A 16,539-nucleotide genomic window follows, 5' to 3' on the forward strand; every position below is an offset into this window, starting at 1 on the left:
GAATAATGTCTGAACCTATTCAACCTTTCCTCCATAACAGGTCCTCAAGTCCCAGCAACATCCTTGTACATTTTCTCTGCACTCTTTCAATCTTATTTACATCTTTCCAGTAGGTAAGTAACCAAAACTGCACACAGAACTCCAAATTAAGCCTGGCCAATACCTTATAAAATTTCAACATAATAATACTTTGCTCTATGAATGCCAGTGTGCCATAAGCTGCCTTTACGGTTCTACCTACCAGTGATGCCACTTTCAAGGAATTATGAATCAGTATTCCCAGATCCCTCTGTTCTATTGCACTCCTCACCCTGACTACCCTGACTGGTTCTCCCAAACGCAACACCTCACACTTGCCTGTATTAAATTCCACCTGCCATGTTTGAACCCATTTCACCCGCTGGTCCAGATCACACTGTAAGTTGTCCACTACACCTCCAGGCTTGGTGTCATCCACAAATCTGATGATCCAGGTTACCACATTATCATCCAGATCGTCGATACAGATGACAAACGACAACAGACCCAGTACCGATCCCTGCGGCACTCCACTGGTCACAGGCCCCCTAGTCAGAGAGACAACTATTAACAATGACTCTTTAGCTTCTTCAGCAAAGCCGATGTCTATTCAAATTTACTACCTCATCTTGAATGACCTTCCATGTGAGACTTTGTCAAAGGCATTGCTAAAGTTCATGTAGACAACATTCACTGCCTTGTCTTCATCAACTTTCCTGGTAACTTCTTTGAAAAACTCTGTAAGATTGATTAGTCAGGATTTACCACCTACAATACCATGCTGACTATCCCAAATCGGTCCTGGTCTATCCAAATACTTGTATATCCGATCCCTTAGAATACCTTCCAATAGCTTTCCCATTACTGATGTCAGACTCACCAGCCTATAATTTCCTGCCTTGTTCTTAGAGCCTTTCTTAAACAACATTAACCATCCACAATCCTCCAACACCTGTGGCTAAGGATGCTTTAAATATCTCCGCTAGGCTCCCTGCAACTTAGGCACTAGGCTTCCACAGGGTCCAAAGGTTCACATTGCCAGGCCCTGGGGATTCATCCATCCTCCTCCTCCATGACCTCGCTGTTGCATTGCTTCACATCTGTAGACTCTGTGTCTGTCACCTGAGTAAATATAGATGCAAAAATCCATTTCCTGTCTCATTCAGCTCCAGGCATAGTTTAACACTCCAATCTTTCAGAGGATTAATTTTGTCCCTTGGTATCCTTTTGCTCTTAATATTTAACAGTACTTTAAAAAGCACTTTGTGGGCTTTCAGTTTTTTCAGGCAGCCCAATTAAATCGTGATTCATTAGCAAGGGCAAATAAAAATAAGGTAGGTTTAAGTGGAGTGCCCATTGTTGGAGTGGACCAGTGTTAGAGTGGGGAGGCTTTGGCTCAATAGGTTTTGGCAAGAACAGGCTTGGGTGAAGTTTCTTTAAGTTTCTTCTTTATTCTTCATCTGTTAGTACATAGTGCAGTGAGAATTCTTCCAGGGCTTATGTTGTGGTCATTGTGTGAGAGGTGGGAATACTGGGAGACCTCCATACTCCCGATTAGCCCCATCTGCAGCAGGTGCACTGAGTTTCAGCTCCTCAGAGGAAGTGTAAGGAACTGGAACTGGAACTGGATCTCGATGACCTTAGGCTCCTATAGGAAACTGAGGAGGTGATAGATAGGAGCTACAGGAAGGTAGTCCTCCATAAGTTGCAGGGTGACTGTCAGGAGAGGGAAAGGAAATGGCAACCAGTGCAGAGTAGCCCTGTAGCCGCTCCCCTCAATAAATCAGTTGAGGAGATGACCTATGGGCGGGGGGGGGGGGGGGGTGTCAGCAACCAGGTCTCGCACTGAGACTCAGAGGGAAGGAGAAAGAAGAAGACTGCAGTAGTGATACAAGATTCCATAGTTAGAGGAGAAGACACGAAACTCTGTGCATTTGAAAGAGACAACCGTTGATATGATATATTGCCTCACAGATGCCAGGATCAGGGAAGTCTCAGATCAGGTCCATGGCACTCCAAGGGAGGGTGAACTGTCAGAAGCCTTAGTACATGTTGGCACCAATGACATAGGTAGGAAAAGGGAGGAGATTCTTAAGAGAGAGTTTGGGGAGTTAGTTGGAAAGCTGAGAAACAGGACCTCCAGGGTAGCAATTTCTGGATTGCTGCCTGTGCCATGTGGCAATGAGGATAAGAACAGGATGATTTGACAGATGAATGTATAGCTGAGGAATTGGTGCATGGGGTAGGGCTTCATATTTTTGGATCATTGGGATATCTACTTGGGAAGGTATGATCTGTACAAAAGGGATGGGATACATCTGAACTCGAGGGGGATCAATATCCTGGCGGGCAGGTTTGCTAGAGCTGTTGGGGGAGGGCGTTAAACTAACTTGGCAGTGGGATAGGGAAGGCCTGAGGATCGGGCAGTCGATATACAAGCACAGGCAGTGTGTAGTGAGACTATCAGGAAGGACAGGTAGATGATAGAGCAAAATTGCAGTCAGTGGCATGTAGTGTAACTGGGGACAAAATCAAAAAGGGTGATGGATACAGGACTGAAGGAGTTATATTTGAATGCACACAGTTTATGGAATAAAGTAGATGATCTTGTAGTATAATTAGAGGTTGGTAGGTATGACGTTGTGGGCATCGTTGAATTGTAGCTAAAAGTAGATCATAGTTGGGAGATTGACATCCAAGGATACACATTGTATCTAAAGGGCAATCAGGTAGGGAGAGAGGATGGGGTGACGCTGTTGGTAAAAATAAAATCAAATCATTAGAAAGGTGTGACATAGAATAATGTAGAATCATTGTGGATAGAGTTAAGAAAATGCAAGGGTAAAAGGTCCTGACGGGAGTTATATACGGCCTCTGAACAGTAGCCAGGATGTGGGCTACAAATTACAACATAAGATTGAAAACGCATGTCAAAAGGGCAATGCTGTAGTAGTCATGGAGATTTCAATATGCAGGTAGATAGGAAACCTTATGTTGGTGCTGGATCCCAAGAGGGGGAATTTGTAGAATTCTTACAAGATGGCTTTTTAGAGCAGCTTGTGGTTGAGCCCACTAGAGGATCAGCTATTCTGGATTGTGAGCTGTGTACTAAATCAGATTTGTTTAGGGAGTTTAAGTTAAAGGAACCCTTAGGAGACAGTGATCATACTATGATAGAGTTCACCCTGCAGTTTGAGAGGGAGAAGCTAAAGTCAGATGTATCAGTATCAGTGGAGTAAAGGGATTTACAGAGGCATGAGAGAAGACCTGGTCAAAGTTCATTGGAAGGGGACATTAGCAGGGATGATGGCAGAACAGCAATTATTCCCAACGATGAAGAAGTATTTGAAAGGCAGGACGATGCAACCATTGCTGACAAGAGATGTCAAAAACAACACAAAAGCATATGAGATGGTCCATAACGCTGGACAACAAAGATTTGCTTCCTGAATATTTTTGGGTGTATCTTATGAATTTTGGGTTGCTGGTTATGAAAATCACCACGAAACTTAGTTATTGCACACCATTTCACTGAAATCACCTATATTCGTAATTTCAATTCATAATTGAAGTCAATTAAAATGTTGCCCACAGTGTTAGCTGAGAAGTTTTCTATCTTGTCCAGGCATGCCTGGGCATGCTTAGGTGGGGGGATGCTGCATGGCAGAACAGGTTATAGAAAGGCTATAAAGGCATCACATGCATTGTGTTTACATGTACAGTATATCAGTTTGCAACCATGTTGATACACATGCTCAACACACATAGCATATTTTGTGTACTCATTATAAAGTAATTGTATTTTCAGGAGTAATTGTGATAGCAAAATATCTCACCAAAGTTACAATAGCCACAATACTTTCTGTTTTATTTGTGGTGAGTATATGCTTAAATCTCAAAGACAGAGCATGACACCTCTTACTGAGAAAGTCTGTGCACTCCACTTTGGTGTAAAATTGGCGACCAAGAAAACATCTGGGCTCCTCACGTTTGTCGTGTAACATACACTGTCGATCTTGGAGCTTTGTTCAGGGGTACCGGGAAGTCAATGCCATTCACTGTCGCGATGAGATGGCGGGAGCAGAAGGATCAAGTGACAGATTGCTACTTATCTCTGACCAGTGTGTTTGCTTTCTCTCATAAAAACAAGAAATCTATTGAATACCAAAATCTCTCTTCAGCCATGAGACCTGGGCCGCATGACGATGGTCTTCCAGTACCAAAGCCACCAGAAACATGGAGTCTAGAGGAGGCAGATGAAGATGCCGTAATGCACAAGCTGGGAATGGAAAACGACACTGATACTGATGCAGATTTTGAACCTTTTATTTCGAGTGAACCTCATCTGATAACTTAGTCCGAGTAAAATGACCTGGTCAGAGACTTGGGTTTGTCAAAGGCAAAAGCAGAATTACTGGGTTCAAGATTACAAGATTGCCTGGCACAAAAATATCTGTGGAGGATTTCAATATATAACACAGATGTTTTCAGAATAACTGACACCAAGATTAACCCTTACATACTGTTTGGGTCAAATCTGACCTGTTTTGACATTTGACTGCAGTAAAAACACCCTAAATGCCATTTCTTTAGCTGAAATTTGATGACTTTTCCTAAAGTGACCCAAAATGTGCAAAAATGAAAATATTTAAAAATGTTGTACAGGTGCTACAAATTTTTGTACATTGAGGCTATTCTGGGTCAAATTTGACCCGTATCTATTGAAATGGATTTTAGATCTCTGAAATGTTAATTAAGGAAGGCATTTTCGTTGATCCACAGATCAAACAGGTCAATAATGACAGACAAATTTGAAGAACTTCTAGTGGGACCGGAGAAAATCATATGGAAGGCATTCAAGGATGTTTTTGAAAATTTTCTTGGCAACAGCAGAGTACCAAACTACATGCAGCTGTTTAACAACAGGCTCTAAGCTTACAAACCTATGAAGTGCAACATGTTACTAAAGAATTTTTCCCTGCAAATCTTGCCACTGTCAGTGACAGGTATGGCGAAAGGTTTCACCGAGATATTGCAGTCATGGGGAAAATGGTATCAGGGCAACTGGAATCCATCAGTGCTGGCTAATTATTGGTGGACACTTAAACAAGAAGCCTCAGACACTGAGTGCAAATGAAAATCAAAAACAAAACACTTTTAGCTTAGTTGAACTATTGCAAAGTGTCAGCACCGTTATGCAATTAAACACGTTCAATAGAAGTTTATTTCTTGTTTCTCCAAAATCCTATATGATACAGGTGGTCTGAAATTATATTTGTACTCAGCTTCAAGTGGTCTATCATAATACCATAAGACCATAAGATATAGGAGCAGAATTAGGCCATTTGACTCATCGAGTCTGCTCCACCATTTTATAATGGATGATCGATTACTCCTCTCAGCCCCAAACTTCTGCCTTCCCCTTGTATCCCTTCATGCCTTGACCAATCAACATCTGCCTTAAATATTCGTAAAGACTTAGCCTCCACAGCTGTCTGTGGCAATGAATTCCACAGATTCACCTCTCTCTGGCTAAAGAAATTCCTCCTCATCTCCATTTTAAAAGGACACCCCTCTGTTCTGAGGCAGTGTGTGTCCTCTGGTCGAAGACTCTCCCATCATAAGAAACATCCTCTCCACATCCACTCTATCAAGGCCTTTCACTATTCAATGCGTTTCAATTAGTTTACCCCTTATTCTCCTGAATTCTAGTGAATACAGGCCCAGGGCAATTTAAAAAAATTCTGAGGAAGCAACACCTGCGTAAAAATTTGTTGTCAGTATAATAGAGAGAAAACTAGTGAGAAGTTAGAGTATTGGGATGCTTTTAAAAAAGCAGCAGAAGGCAACCAAAAAAGTCATAAGGATGGAAAAGATATAATATGAAGTTATGCATGGTAATAATATCAAAGAGGATACTAAAAGATTTTTTAGATATATAAAGAGTAAAAGAGAGGCAAAAATAGATATCGGACTGGGGGGTCGGGATACTGATTCTAGAGAGTAGAAATAGGGGATGAACTACATAGATAAGTATTTTATATCTATCTTCACAGTGAACCACATTAGCAGTATGCCAGAATTTCAAGAGTGTCTGGGGTCAGGAGTGAATGAAACTGCTATTATTAGGGAGAAGGTGTTTGGGAAACTGAAAGGTTAGGAGGCAGATAGGTCACCTAGACCAGACGGACTACATCTCAGAGTTCTGAAAGAGGTAGCTGAAGAGATAGTGGAGGCATAAGTAATGATCTTTCAATAATCATTAGATTCTGGAATGGTTCAAGAGGAATAGAAAATTGTAAATAACACTCCACTCTTTAAGAAGGGAGGGAGGCAGAAGAAAGGAAATTACAGACTATTTAGAGAGACCTCAGTGGCTAGGAAGATGTTGGAATCAAGTGTTAAGGATGCATTTTTGGGGTGCTAGGACAATTACTTGGCTGAAAGGGTGATGGAGGGTTATGGTCTAGGTGTAGGTCAGTGGGATGATGCAGAATAATCCTTCAGCATGGACTAGATAGGACAAGGGGCCTATTTCTGTGCTGTACAGCTCCTTCAATTATCATTATGTGAAATAATACTTCTCCAAAGAAAGAACATGCATATAACATAGAACAATACCAGCATAGGACACACCATTCTCCCCATGATTACAGTGTTAAACAAAATGCCGAATAAATTTTAATGTCTTAAATTTTCCATGAGACAGAGTATAGAAATGAGATAGAGAGCTTAATGACTTGGTGTCATGACAGCAACCTTTCCCTCAATGTCAATAAAAGACAATGCACATGCTCCTGTCTACATCAATGGTGTTGAGGCTGAGCAGGTAGAGAGCTTCAAGGTCCTCGTAGTGAAGATCACCAACAGTCAGTCCTGGCCCAACCACACTGATGCCATGGCCGAGAAAGCTCACCAATATCTCAACTTCCTTAGAGGTTAAAGAAACCCATCATATCACCAATGACAATTATTATCGAAGAATGATTGAAAGCATTCTGCTTGGCTGCATAACAGCTTGGTATAGCAGCTTCTTTACACATGACCACAAGAAACTGTGGACACAGCTCAGCACGCCACACCTTCTCTGCCACCTGCCCCACACCCCTCCCATGGCATTCCACCCTCGCCATTCCCAATATCCTTTGCTCCCACCAGATTCACAAGCTCACTTGGACTTCAAAATCCTACCATGTATGAATGCTGTTAAGGGTCCTGCCATTAACTGTATACTTTTCTATTCCATTTTACCTCCATAAAGGCAAAACCTCAGGCCTGCTTGAATTAAACACCATCTGCCATTTGCCCACCCATCTCTGCAGCTGACGTACACTCAGTGGTCACTTTACCGGGTACCTTTTGTGTCTAATAAAATAGCCACTGAGTGTATGTTTATGGTCTTCTACTACTGTACGTCATTCACTTCTAGCTTCAACATGTTGTGCTTTCAGAGATGCTTTGCTGCACACCACCGTCACAACACATGGTTATTTGAGTTACTGTCACCTTGTTGCCAGCCTGAATCAGTCTGGCCATTCTCCTCTGACCTCTCTCATTAACAAGCACATTTCACCCACAGGACTGCCACTCACTGGATTTTTCTTTGCTTGTTTTTTGCACTGTTCTCTGTAAACTCTAGGGACTTCTGTGTGAAAATGCCAGGAAATCAGCAGTTTCTGAGAAACTCAAACCACCGCATCTTGCACCAATAATCATTCCCCAGTCATCAAAGTTACTTAGATCATATTTCTTCTTCATTCTGATGTTTGGTCTGAAAAACAACTGAACCTCTTGACCCTGTCGGCATGCTTTTATGCATTGGCTTGTTGCCGCATGACTGGCTGATTAGATATTTGTAGTATTTATTTAATTTATTTATTTGTTTATTCATTGTTATTATTATCCTTCTTTTTGTATTTGTACCATTTGTTGTGTTCTGCACTGTGGTTGAATGCCCTGGCTGGGCGCGGTCTTTCATTTATTCTGTTATGGTTATTATTCTATAGATTTATTGAGTATACTCACAAGAAAATTAATCTCAAGGTTGACATATATGCATATTGATAATAAATTTACTTTGAACTTTGAACTATTAGGTGTATAACGGTACCTAATAAAGTGGCCAATGAGTGTATGTCCTTTGGCAGCTCTTTACATTGTCCACACTGGGATGTATGGGGTGTCCATGGAGGGGGAAACACCTCTGCACTATCCACAACACCACCAACCTTTGCGTCGTCTGCAAACTTGCCAACCCATCCTTCTACCCCCACATCCAGGTCATTAATAAAAATCACGGACCGATCCTTGTGGGATACCACTAGTCACAACCCTCCAATCTGAATGTACTCCCTCCACCACGACCCTCTGCTTTCTGCAGGTGAGCCAATTCTGAATCCACCTGGCCAAACATCCCTGGATCCCATGCCTTCTGACTTTCTGAATAAGCCTACCGAGTGGAACCTTGTCAAACGCCTTACTAAAATCCATGTAGATCACGTCCACTGCACTACACTCATCTATATGCTCGGTCACCTCCTCAAAGAACTCTATCAGGCTTGTTAGACATGATCTAACAAGAGAAATGCGGTAGTCGTGGGGGATTCCATAGTCAGGGGAACAGACAGGAGATTCTGTGAGCCTGACAGAGATACCCGCATGGTGTGTTGCCTCCCAGATGCCAGGGTACAGGATGTCTCGGATTGGGTCCTGAATATTCTAAAGGGGGAGGGTGAGCAGCCAGTTGTCTTGGTACATGTTGGTACCAATGACATAGATAGGACAAAGGAGGAGGTCCTGAAGAGAGATTTTCAGGAGTTAGGAAGGAAGCTGAGAAGCAGGACTTCCAGGGTAGTAATCTCGGGATTGTTACCTGTGCCACGTGCTAGCGAGGGCAAGAGTAGTCGGATCAGGCAGATGAATGCCTGGCTGAGAGACTGGTGTAGGGGGCAGGGCTTCAGATTCTTGGATAATTGGGATCTCTTCTGGGGGAAGTATGACCTGTTCAAAAAGGACAGGTTACACCTGAACCCGAAGGGGACCAATATCCTGGCGGGAAAGTTTAATAGAGCTGTTAGGGAGGGTTTAAACTAATTTGGCAGGAGGATGGGAACCAGAATGATAGAGCGGAAGAAGGGGAAAACAGAAATAAATCTAAGATAGTGAGCAGTAAAGATGTCAGGAAAGACAGGCAGGTGATGGGGCAAATGTGTAGCCATTGGGATGAGTTGTAGTGCAATAAAGTTACAGTGAAATCAAAGCAAAAAGTATCAAATACTGGTCTTAAGGTGTTGTACTTAAATGCACGCAGCATAAGGAATAAGGTGGATGATCTTGTCGTACAGCTACAGATTGGCAGGTATGATATTGTGGCCATCACTGAGACCTGGCTAAAGGATGCACGTCTCTGGGAGCTGAACGTCCAAGGACACACGGTGTATCGGAAGGATAGGAAGGTAGGCAGAGGGGGAGGCGTGGCTTTATTGGTAAGAAATGATATTAAATCATTAGAAAGAGGCGATATAGGATCGGAAGGTACAGAATCTTTATGGGTTGAGCTAAGGAATAGCAGGGGTAAAAGGACCCTGATGGCAGTTATTTATAGGCCTCCAAACAGCTGCAGGGATGTGGACTACAAATTACAACTGGAAATAGAAAAGGCTTGTCAGAGGGGCAGTGTTATGATAATTGTGGGGGATTTTAACATGCGAGTAGATTGGAAAAATCAGGTCGGCACTGGATCTCAAGAGAGAGAATTTGTAGAATGTCTGCGAGATGGCTTTTTAGAACAGCTTGTTGTTGAGCCCACTAGGGGATCGGCTGTACTGGATTGGGTATTGTGTAATGAACTGGAGGTGATTGGAGAGACTGAGGTGAAGGAACCCTTAGGAGGCAGTGATCATAACATGATTGAGTTCACTGTGAAATTTGAAAAAGAGAAGCCGAAATCTGATGTGTCAGTGTTTCAGTGGAGTAAAGGAAACTACAGTGGCATGAGAGAGGAACTGGCCAAAGTTGACTGGAAAGAGACACTGGCGGGAAAGACGGCAGAGCAGCAGTGGCTGGAGTTTATGCGAGAAGTGAGGAAGGTGCAAGACAGGTATATTCCAAAAAAAGAAGAAATTTTCGAATGGAAAAATGATGCAACCGTGGTTGACAAGAGAAGTCAAAGCCAAAGTTAAAGCAAAGGAGAGGGCATACAAGGAAGCAAAAATTAGTGGGAAGACAGAGGACTGGGAAGTCTTTAAAACCTTACAAAAGGAAACCAAGAAGGCCATTAAAAGAGAAAAGATTAACTATGAAAGGAAACTAGCAAATAATATCAAAGAGGATACTAAAAGCTTTTTCAAGTATATAAAGAGTAAAAGACAGGTGAGAGTAATTACAGGACCGATAGAAAATGATACTGGAGAAATTGTAATGGGAGATGAGGAGATGGCAGAGGAACTGAACAAGTATTTTGCATCAGTCTTCACTGAGGAAGACAGCAGGATACCGGACACTCAAGGGTGGCAGGGAAGAGAAGTGTGCGCAGTCACAATTACGACAGAGAAAGTACTCAGGAAGCTGATTAGGCTAAAGGTCGATAAATCTCCTGGACCAGATGGAATGCACCCTCGTGTTCTGAAGGAAGTAGCTGTGGAGATTGCAAAGGCATTAGCGATGATCTTTCAAAAGTCGATAGATTCTGGCATGGTTCCGGAAGACTGGAAGATTGCAAATGTCATTCCGCTATTTAAGAAGGGGGCAAGGAAGCAAAAAGGAAATTATAGACCTGTTAGCTTGATGTCAGTGGTTGGGAAGTTGTTGGAGTCGATTGTCAAGGATGAGGTTACAGAGTACCTGGAGGCATATGACAAGATAGGCAGAACTCAGCATGGATTCCTTAAAGGAAAATCCTGCCTGACAAACCTATTACAATTTTTTGAGGAAATTACCAGTAGGCTAGACAAGGCAGATGCAGTGGATGTTGTATATTTGGATTTTCAGAAGGCCTTTGACAAGGTGCCACACATGAGGCTGCTTAACAAGATAAGAGCCCATGGAATTACAGGAAAGTTACATACGTGGATAGAGCTTTGGCTGATTGGCAGGAAACAGAGAGTGGGAATAAAGGGATCCTATTCTGGTTGGCTGCCGGTTACCAGTGGTGTTCCACAGGGGTCAGTGTTGGGGCCGCTTCTTTTTACATTGTACATCAACAATTTGGATTATGGAATAGATGGCTTTGTGGCTAAGTTTGCTGATGATACGAAGATAAGTGGAGGGGCCGGTAGTGCTGAGGAAACGGAGAGTCTGCAGAGAGACTTGGATAGATTGAAAGAATGGGCAGAGAAGTGGCAAATGAAGTACAATGTTGGAAAGTGTATGGTTATGCACTTTGGCAGAAAAAATAAACGGGCAGACTATAATTTAAATGGGGAAAGAATTCAAAGTTCTGAGATGCAACGGGACTTGGGAGTCCTCGTACAGGATTCCCTTAAAGTTAACCTCCAGGTTGAGTCGGTAGTGAAGAAGGCGAATGCAATGTTGGCATTCATTTCTAGAGGAGTAGAGTATAGGAGCAGGGATGTGATGTTGAGGCTGGTGAGACCTCACTTGGAGTACTGTGGGCAGTTTTGGTCTCCTTATTTAAGAAAGGATGTGCTGACGTTGGAGAGGGTACAGAGAAGATTCACTAGAATGATCCCGGGAATGAGAGGGTTAACATATGAGGAACATTTGTCCGCTCTTGGACTGTAATCCTTGGAGTTTAGAAGAATGAGGGGAGACCTCATAGAAACATTTCGAATGTTAAAAGGCATGGACAGAGTGGATGTGGCAAAGTTGTTTCCCATGATGGGGGAGTCTAGTACGAGAGGGCATGACTTCAGGATTGAAGGGCGCCCTTTGAGACCAGAAGTGTGAAAAAATTTTTTTAGTCAGAGGGTGGTGAATCTATGGAATTTGTTGCCACGGGCAGCAGTGGAGGCCAAGTCATTGGGTGTATTTAAGGCAGAGATTGATAGGTATCTGAGTAGCCAGGGCATCAAAGGTTATGGTGAGAAGGTGGGGCAGTGGGACCAAATAGGATAAAATGGATCAGCTCATGATAAAATGGCGGAGCAGACTCGATGGGCTGAATGGTCTACTTCTGCTCCTTTGTCTTATGGTCTTATGGTCTATGGTCTTATGATCTGCCCTTCACAAAGCCATGCTGACTGTCCCTGATCAGACCATGATTCTCTAAATGCCCATAGATCCTATCTCTAAGAATCTTTTCCAACAGCTTTCCCATCACAGACATAAGGCTCACTGGTCCATAATTACCCAGACCATCCCTACTATCTTTTTTGAAAAAGGAGACAACATTCGCCTCCCTCCAATCCTCCGGTACCATTCCCATGGACAACGAGGACATGAAGATCCTAGCCAGAGGCTCAGCAATCTCTTCCCTTGCCTCATGGAGCAGCCTGGGGAATATTCCATCAGGCCGCAGGGACTTATGCATCCTAATGTATTGTAACAACTCCAACACCTCCTCTCCCTTAATATCAACATATCTCCAGCGATCCAATATCTACTCTCACCTGTCTTTCACTCTTTATATATCTGAAAAAAAATTGGTATTTTCTTTGATATTATTGGCCAGCTTACCTTCATGTTTCATCTTTTCCATCCTTATGGCTCTTTAGTTGCCTTCTTCTGGTCTTTGAAAGCTTCCCAATCCTCTAAATTTCCACTATTTTTGTTCTATTATATGCCCTATCTTTTGCTTTCATGTTGGCTTTGACTTCCCTTGTCAGCCATTGTTGTGTCATCCTGACTTTCGCATACTTTAGACTTTAGAATTTTCTTTGAGATGTATCTATCCTATGGCTCCTGAATTGCTTCCTGAAACTCCAACCATTGCTGCTCCACCATCATCCCTGCTAGTGTCCCCTTCCAATCAACTTCGGCCAGCTTCTTTCTTATGCTTCTGTTATTCTCTTTAAGCCACTGTAATACTGATACATCTGACTTCAGCTTCTCCCGCTAAAATTGCAGGGTGAATTCTATCATATTAAGATCACTGTCTCCTAAGGGTTCCTTTATTTTAAGCTCCCTAATCAAATCCAGTTCTTTACACAACACCCAATCTAGAATAGCTGATCCCCTAGCGTGCTCAACCACAAGCTGCTCTGAAAAGGCATCCTTTGGGCTCTACACAAATTCTCTCTCTTGTGATCCAAAATCAGCACCAACCAGAATTTCACAATTAACCTGCATCTTGAAATCCCCAATGACTATCTTATTCTACCTCCCACTGTAATTTGTAGCCCACATCCTGTCTACCGTTCGGAGACCTGTAAGTAACTCCAATCAAGGTCTTTTTACCATTACAGTTCTTTAAATTTATCCATAACGATTCCACATCATCCAATTCTATGTCACTTCTTACTAAGGATTTGATATCATTTTTATGAATAGAGCTGCCCCACCCCCTCTGTCTATCTGACTAACCTTTCAATACAGAGGCTGCTTAGCAAGAGAAAAACCCAAGGCATTATAGGAAAAACATTAGCATGGGTAAAGCAGTGGTTGATTGGCAGGAGGCAAAACGTGGGAATAAAGGGACCCTTTTGTGGTTGGCTGCTGGTGACTAGTGGTGTTCTACAGGGGTCTCTGTTGGGACTGCTTCTTTTTATGTTATATGTCAATGTCTTGGATGACAGAATTGAGGGCTTTGTGGCCAAGTTTGTGGACAATATGAAGACAGCTGGAGGGGCAGGTAGTGTTGAGCAAGCAGGGAGTCTGCAGAAGGTCTTAGACAGTTTGGAGAATGGGCAAAGAAGTGACAGATGAATACAGTGTCGAGAAGTGAATGGTTATGCACTTCGGTAGAAGAAATAAAAGGGCAGACTATTTTCTAAATGGGGAGAAAATTTAAAAATTTGAGATGCAAAGGGACATTTGAGTCCTCGTGCAGGATTCCCTAAAGGGTAACTTGCAGATTGAGTCAGTGGTGAGGAAGGCAAATGCAATGGTATCATTCATTTTGAGAGGACTAGAATATAAAAGCAAGGATGCTGAAACTTTATTAAGCACTGGTGAGGCCTCAATGGGAATATTGTGAGCAGTTTTAGGCCCCCTATCTGAGAAAGGATGTGCAGACATTGGGGAGGGTTCAAAGGAGGTTTACAAAAGTGATTCCAGGAATGTAAGGCTTATCGTATGAGGACTATTTCATGGCTCTGGGCCTCTATTCACTAGAAATGAGGAGTTATCTCATTGCAGCTTATCAAATGTTGAAAGACTTAGAGTGGATGTGGAGGGGATGTTTCCTATAGCAGGGGAGGGCACAACTTCAGAAAAGAGGGACATCCACTTAGAACGGGCGATGAAGATGAACTTCTTTAGCCGGAGATGTTGAATCTGTGGAATTCATTGCCACTGGCAGCTGTGGAGGCCTGGTCACTGGATGTATTTAAGGCGGAGGTTGATAGGTTTTTGCTGAGTCAGGCCGTGAAAGGTTACTCAGAGAAGGCAAAAGAATGAGATTATGAGGGAAATGGATCAGCTATGATCAGGTGGCGGAGCAGACTCAAAAGCCCAAATAGCCTGATTCTGCTACTCTGCTTTATGGTTATCCTTTCAGAGAATCTGTCCTGGGCTCTGCTCGTATGTGCAGTTACGGAGAAAGCATGGCAGCACCACTATTCCCTCAGATATTTGCAAAGATTCGGCATGTCACCTGAAACTTTGACAAACTCCTACAGATGTGCAGTGGAGAGTATATTGACTGTTTGCATCATGGCCTGGTATAGAACCATCAATGTCCTTGAATGGAAAATCCAATAGAATACTGTGTATGCACCCAGTCCATCACGGGTAAAGCCCTTCCCACCACTGAGCACTGTCACAGGAAAGCAGCATCCATCATCAAGGACCCCCACCACCAAGTCCCTGCTCTCTTCAGAAAAAGGTACAGGAGCCTCAGGACAAACAGTGCCAGGATCAGGAACAGTTACTATCCCTCAACCATCAGGGTCTTGATTCAACAGGGATAACTTCGTTCAACAGCACTGAAATCTTCCAACAACCTATGGACTCACTTTCAAGGACTCTTCATCTCATGTTCTCAATATTTATTGATTACTTATTTATCATTTCTTTTCTATTTGCACAGCTTGTTATCTTTTGCACATTGGTTATCTGTTGGGTGCAGTCTCACATTAATTCTATTGGGTTTCTTGCCCTCAGGAAAACAAATCTCAGCATTGTATATGGTGACTTATACGTACTTAGATAATACATTAACTTTGAACTTAGTCCTTCACATTGACAGCAAAAAAAGCCCCTTTCGAACTGTGGTCAGTGATCACTAGCACTATAATAATGCTATGCGAGCAGTGCCTTCTGTTACTTGTACAAGGAGCATAGGGAGTCAGCATGCAGCTACAAGAAGCAAGATGACTAATCATATATTGGTCCTTATTGACAGAGTACGAACGGACCTTGCTATATTGCACACTGTTTGACTTATGGAAAGGATGCAGTTGCCTTGAGGCCAGTGTGGCAAAGGTTCATGAGGTTGATTTCTGGAAATAAAAGGGTTGGCCTAGATGGAAAAATAAACAGTTTAAAACAATCTGAAATCTGTGAAGAATGAGAGGTCAAACCACTGAAACACACACAACTTTCTTAAAAGTGTGGAAGATTGGAGGGATCTTGGGATCCACATCCACAGATTCCGCAAAGCTGCAGTTGTTAAGAAGGCTTATGGTGTGTTAACCTTCATTAGTCAGGAGATTGAGTTCAAGAGCTGCAAGGCAGTGCTGCAGTCCTATAAAACCCTGGTTAGATTACACTTGGAAAATTGTGTTTAATTCCAGTTGCTTCATTATGGGAAGGATGCAGAAGCTTTAGAAAAGATGCAGAGGACATTTACCAGGATGTTGTCTAATTTAGAGTGTGTATTATGAGGATAGATTGAGTGAGGTAGGGCTTTTCTATTTGGAGTGAAAGAGGATGAGAGGTGACTTGATGGAGGTGTATAAGTTGATAAGAGGCATAGATCAAGTGGATAGCCAGAGACTTTTTCCCAGGCCAGGAATTATTAATATGGAAGTGTATATATGTTAGGTGATTAAAGTATAGTGGAGCTATCAGAGTTAAGATTTTAACACAGAGTGTGGTGTGTACATGGAATATGTTGCCAGGGGTGGTGGCAGATACATCAGTGTCATTTAAGATACTCTGAAATAGGCATATAACACCATAACACCGTAAGATATAGGAGCAGAATTAGGGAATTTGGCCCATTGAGACTTTTCCACCATTTCATCATGGCTGATATAATTTCCCTCTTGGCCCCAATCTCCTGCCTTCCCTCTATATCTCTTCATGCCCTGACCAATCAGGGATCTATCAACCACTGCCTTAAATACACATAAAGACCTGGCCTTCACAGCTGTCTGTGGCCAAAGAAATTCCCTCTCAACTCCATTCTAAAAGGATGACCCTCTATTCTGAGGCTGTGCCCTCTGGTCTTAGACCCTC

General features: G+C 42.7%; 1 protein-coding gene across 1 annotated transcript in view; it reads right to left on the reverse strand.

Annotated features, from left to right (window-relative positions):
* The window catches only part of wnt10a (wingless-type MMTV integration site family, member 10a), a 125,059-nt gene that overhangs the window by 55,338 nt on the left and 53,182 nt on the right, over positions 1-16,539 (reverse strand). The window lies entirely within an intron of this gene.

This window comes from Mobula birostris, chromosome 6 (assembly GCF_030028105.1).
Source record: "Mobula birostris isolate sMobBir1 chromosome 6, sMobBir1.hap1, whole genome shotgun sequence".
Taxonomy (NCBI): Eukaryota; Metazoa; Chordata; class Chondrichthyes; order Myliobatiformes; family Myliobatidae; genus Mobula; species Mobula birostris.